Genomic DNA, 5,669 nt, shown 5'->3' with positions numbered 1-5,669 from the left:
ATCCCCCATTCATGGACAACATTCATCCCAACGTCAAAGTAGTACATCTGCCACTGAATACACATCATTCATCCAAACTACATCGCTCATCCAACCTATGGACCAGGGAGTTATAGCAACTTTCAAGAAATATTATTTACGTCACACATTTTGTCAGGCAGTAAAAGTGAGTGATGAATCAGGAACAACCTTACCACAATTTTGGAAGGACTATAACATCTGTAAAAAGCACTGAATTTGCTTGGTGTGAGGTTACGACCATCACCATGAATGGAGTTTGGAAGAACTTTGCCTGCAATTTGTTCATGATTTTCGTGGATTTGAGAAAGTGCACGAGGAGTCCAAAGAGGTCTTCAGCAATTTAGTTACCCTCAGCGAGAAGCTGGAGCTAGATCTGCAAGAGGATGACTTCACTGAACTCCTTGCTGTGCAACATGAGAAGCTTACTAATGAAGAAGACCTGATGCAATTGGGGGCCAAGAGAAAGGATGAAGAGAGCCAAGAGGAAGAAGAAGTAACTGAAAAACCAAAGAGATTCATGATGCAGGAAATGGAATGGGGATTTTCTTTATTTGAGGAGGCACTGTTAGTTTTTGAGGCACAGGACCCAAACACAGAACGATACACAAAGCTTGCAGCAGCCGTTCAGAATGCAATCCAGTGCTACCATGCCATCTATGACGAGAAAAGAAGAGCTACTGCCCAGACATCACTGGATCGTTTTCTCAAGAGGGTAGATAGAATTGAATCCAGCAAGGAACCAGAACCTGTGCCATCAACATCAGGCGTGAGTGCAATTGCAGCTTGCCCTCTGTCTCCTACTGCTGACGAGCCTTCAGCTCTACCATCTCCCACCTCCTCTCCCTCCTCCAGTCAGCAATTCTGTTACTGTTCATTCGATGCCAGCCCCTGTATGCCAGCTGTGGTACTGTACTACTGTACTTTTCAAGGTACTGTACTGTGAGATTAGGAATGTTTTATTTTTTTGTGTTTGTTTTTTATGTATTATTTGTGTGAAAAATATTATAAACCTATTACAGTACAATACCATATAGCTGATTGTGTTAGTTGGGAGCCTAGGCTAACTTTGTTGGACTAACTAACAAACTGGACCTACAAATGTGCTCTCGGAACAGAACTCGTTCGTATGTAGGGGACTTACTGTATTTATCATAATTTCATCCTTCGAATCTTTTCTTCCTTTGTATCTGACTTCTATTATGTTGTTTCTTGGCCATGAGATAATATCTACTCAATCTGCCTGCCACGCATGGGTCATTTAGTGTACCTGCCCTCCCTAACTCATGCCCTCCACAAACACAGCCACACCTTCAAGCATTATGTAAATTAGGAAGCTGAGGCCCAAAGAGACTGAGCCTTCACCATTGTCTTGAAATTTGATTTTCTTCTTCTGATAAGATGTTGGTTTTTGATATTTTGCACATATTGTCACAACACAGGCCTGGCACAACACCAGGAAACTAGTAAGCGCTATCAAAAGAGATGCCTAAGTTTCTCTGGTGGTCACCCTATTGACAATTTCTCTTTAAGAGAATTTACTGTGATATCTCAGTGTAAAGACAGAAAAGAAATAGGGGGACTGGCAACTCAAAGAACTTTATTTCAGACAGCAATAAACTCCCATTAGTTATTTCTAGTTCTATTTCCTCTTTAAAATTCATCTTTAATGAAAAACACATGGGGTGCGCTCAGGGGTCCCACGTATCTGTCTTTTGCTTCAACAGTGTTTGGACGGAACAGACCCAGGAATGCCCCTTGCTCCAGCCTTCGACCACCCTCCAACCTTTTTTCCAGTCACAACTTTCAGAATCAGCCACTCAGCTATCCTTGGCCACTGGGAACGCCAATACCAATTTTTGAGCTTAACTCCATTTTACCAATCAACCATGAGCTCCCAGATTAGTCAGAATTATTCCACCAAGGTGGAGGCCATTGTCAACAGCCTGGTCAACATGCATCTGCGGGCCCCCTACACCTACCTCTCTCTCTGGGCTTCTATTTCCACTGTGATGATGTGGCTCTGGAGTGGGGTGGGGGGGATGGGCGCCGCTTTTTCCACGAATTGGCTGAGGAGAAGCGCGAGGGCTCTGAGCATCTCTTGAAAATGCAAAACCAGTGCAGTTGTCATGCCCTCTTCTAGGGCGTGGAGAAGCCTTCTCAAGATGAGTGGGGTAAAACCCAGGATGCTATGGAAGCTGCCATTCTCATGGAGAAGAACCCGAACCTGGTCCTTTTGGATCTGCATGCCCTGGGTTCTGCCCCCCAGACCACCACCTCTGTGACTTCCTGGAAACCACTTCCTAGATGAGGAGGTGAAACTTATCAAGAAGATAGCGACCACCTGACCAACCTCCTCAGAATGGTTGGTCCCCAGGCGGGGCTGGGCGAGTTCTCTTCCAAAGGCTTAGCCTCAAGCACAACTAGGAGCCTCTGGAGCCCAGCGGCCTTTGAAAATCCCCTCCGGTGTCAGGGCTTCTGCTCTGCAGCCACTAGGCAGCTTTTTAATCACCCTGGAGCCCTCTCCCAAGCCTTAGGCCAAATGGAAACAATAAAGCTTTTTGCCGCAAAAAAACAAAAAAGAAAAAGGACTATTCCAAAGTTTTACCCTAAGAAGGTCCTATATAAATACTTTTGTTTTCTTTTCCTCCCAGAAATATAATAATAGTTCAAAGTGACAAAAGAATAAAGCTGAAAAGATAAAAAATGAGACCTGTACATAACGGTTTAGTCTTTTCCTCACCATTCTCTACCTTTAACCAACTATTTGAAAACATGTAACTTGCACTTTTACTCCCTTGTTCTTTTGTATCTTTATAGTGTTTTCCAACATATTATACACTTCTGTACATATTAAATGTATTTTTTATTTAAATATATTCTTTTCCCTTAATAGTTTAAGCTTGTAGGCCATTCATTGTGATTAGTTATCCAAAGTGAGCAAATGAGTCCCTGAAATCAGTTTGTTATAGTGCCATAGGGAGAGTTCCAATAGAATTGAAAAACTATGGGACTGAGGACCTCTGCTGTCAGTTTTGTGGCATTATTTTCTTAAACCATGGTAATATTGACAAGAGGGAAGCCGAAGTTATCTACTTTATCTAAGGTTTCCTTTTTACTTATAATCTTTTAATTGTCTTCCTAAAACTTTACTTACTGGCCCTGCCACATTTTCAGCAATTTGAGTCTTTCATTTCCACAGCAGTTGCTTTACTTTTTGAAAATAATACATGAAAAGTAAGACTGTTGGATGAAAATATTAATTTTAATATTATTAATGTTTCAGAAAATTAAATGTGTTCATGAACAATGCTTTAAATTTTCTTTAATATGGTAGCTGTATATAACTATATGCATATGGAGGCATAGACACAGGTATAGATAGGTAATCCTCATGACATAAAACATGGAATTTTGTACCAAAATATAATAAAGTTTTAATAACATAATTACTAAGATAATTCTCATTTTTCCAGAAACTAGATTTGTTTCATATGTGATATATTCTTAGATAGCGTTGGAAGCCAAGTTTTCATCAAAATGTCCAGAGCGGGGCTTCCCTAGTGGCGCAGTGGTTGAGAGTCCGCCTGACGATGCAGGGGACGCGGGTTCGTGCCCCGGTCTGGGAAGATCCCACATGCCGCAAAGTGGCTGGGCCCGTCAGCCATGGCCGCTGAGCCTGCGCGTCCGGAGCCTGTGCTCTGCAACGGGAGAGGCCACAGCAGTGAGAGGCCCGTGTAGCGCAAAAAAAAAAAAAAAAAATGTCCAGAGCATTTTTTTAAACTCGAAAATGCAGTTGTACTGGTTACCCCTTACTCCACTTTACTGCTAATGTCACTTACCGGTGCATTCTCTCTATTATTCATAAACTCACAGATCACTATACTGAAAGAGACCTTAGAAGTCATATAGTCCAACCCTTTCATTTTACAAAGAAGGATTTGAGACCTATAGAGATCAACAACAGCCTCTGCCTGTTCTTGCCAAGTGTGGGTAAAATGAACAAATAACTACCAAAGATTTATCTATCTTCTAGAGAGATACCTCCACAAGCAAAAGAAGGGAAAGGGACAGCAGAGTTGCAGCCTTGGACCACAATAACCCAGTCCCGCTGTGGAGGCAGGAAGACTTAATCCAATCTGATTTCAAGCATTCAAGCTGTTAGGAGGAAGTTTGGATCCAGGGGCCAGAGCCAATAATCATAATCATGACAAACATTATTGAGCACTGAATACATGCCAGGCAGGCACAGTTCTAAGCACCCTACATGGAATAGCTCATGTAATATCACATCAATCCTGTGTAATGGATAGAATTGCTCATATAATTGAGGAAACTGAGGCACAGGAAGATTAAGTCACTTCCCCAAGGTCACTCAGTCAAATCCAGGCAGTGTGGATCCAGAGCTCATACTCTTAACCCTACACTATGAGAAAACATAACAAGCCTCAAAATTGGTCCCAAAGTGTTTACCCTAGAATTTTATAGTTGCTCTGTCTGACCTTGAATGAGAAAGTGATCTTCTATAGCCCAATTCCATTAGACCTAGAATTCTAGAAATTTAAGAGCTGGAAAGGGCCTTATTAAGCATGTACTGTGGTGGCCCTTAATCTCTTTTGGCTTATGGACTTATCTGCTAAAAGGAATAAAACTTGGCCTCTGAGAAATATATAAACACACATGACAGCACAGCAGCAGACACACACACAATAAAATTTCATGTTGTTTATGGGATCTTTGAATCCCCATTTATAGACCTTAGGGGACCATAGGACTCTGATCCTGACTTAGTCCAACTTTCACAATTCATGTTTTATATGAAGTTATTGGTCTCATATCTCTGTATCCAAAGCAAATATATACTGGTCTTATAAATGTCAGTGCTGTCCAACTGTTTCACATGACGGCACATCTAGAAAATAATAATATTGTATGAAACACAAGCATAAAGGAAAAAGCCTTCTCATGACCAGAGGTGACCAGTCCTGAGAATCCAGCCTCCCTAGACCTCATCGAACTACCAAAGGACTGAGAAGAGTCAATATCTCTATATACCCAATTCACAACACACCAGTCAGGAGTTCCCAGCTTAGAGCCCTCCAATAGATAACAAAGTATAAACGGGCTTAGGATATCAGTGCTTAAACTTCCTTCTCACTCCCAAATCCACCTCAAATTCTCACCCCCCGACCACTAGTCCTAACTTAGTTTAGATTTTAACCCTCACTTCCCAGATCTTCAAAATAATGACTATGTGTATTAGTGACTGATTGCTGCAAAACAAATTAACCCAAACTTAGTGGCTTAAAGGAGAAGTATTGATACACATGTCATCTCACAGTTTAGGTCAGTCAAAAATTCAAGAGCAGCTTAGTTCAGTGGTTCTGACTCGTGGTCTCTCACAAGACCACAGTCAGTGTCAGCTGGGGCTGCAGTTGTCTGAGGCTTGACTGGGTCTGGAGGATCTGCTTCCAAGCTCAAGCAGAGATCTGTTGGCAAGAAGCCTCAGTTCCTCAGCACACGGGCCTCTCCCTGGGACTGCAACAACATGGCTTCTCCTATGGTGAGTGATATGGAGAGAGACAGAGAACCTCAAATGAAAACAGCAATCTTTTTATCACCTAATCTCAGAAGTGATACTTCTGCTATAT

The 5,669-nt window shown here is 41.9% G+C and overlaps 1 pseudogene across 1 annotated transcript; it reads left to right on the top strand.

Moving 5' to 3' along the window:
* Positions 1-1,900: 1,900 nt before the first annotated feature.
* On the top strand, positions 1,901-2,445 carry LOC308616331 (ferritin light chain-like; annotated as a pseudogene). The gene has a single exon. The product of its transcript is annotated as a ferritin light chain-like (transcript).
* The last annotated feature ends 3,224 nt before the right edge of the window (positions 2,446-5,669 follow it).

This window comes from Mesoplodon bidens (assembly GCF_964165515.1).
Source record: "Mesoplodon bidens genome assembly, chromosome: 4".
NCBI lineage: Eukaryota > Metazoa > Chordata > Mammalia > Artiodactyla > Ziphiidae > Mesoplodon > Mesoplodon bidens.
Note: the sequence above shows the minus strand (reverse complement) of the source record. Positions and strands in the feature narration are given on the sequence as shown.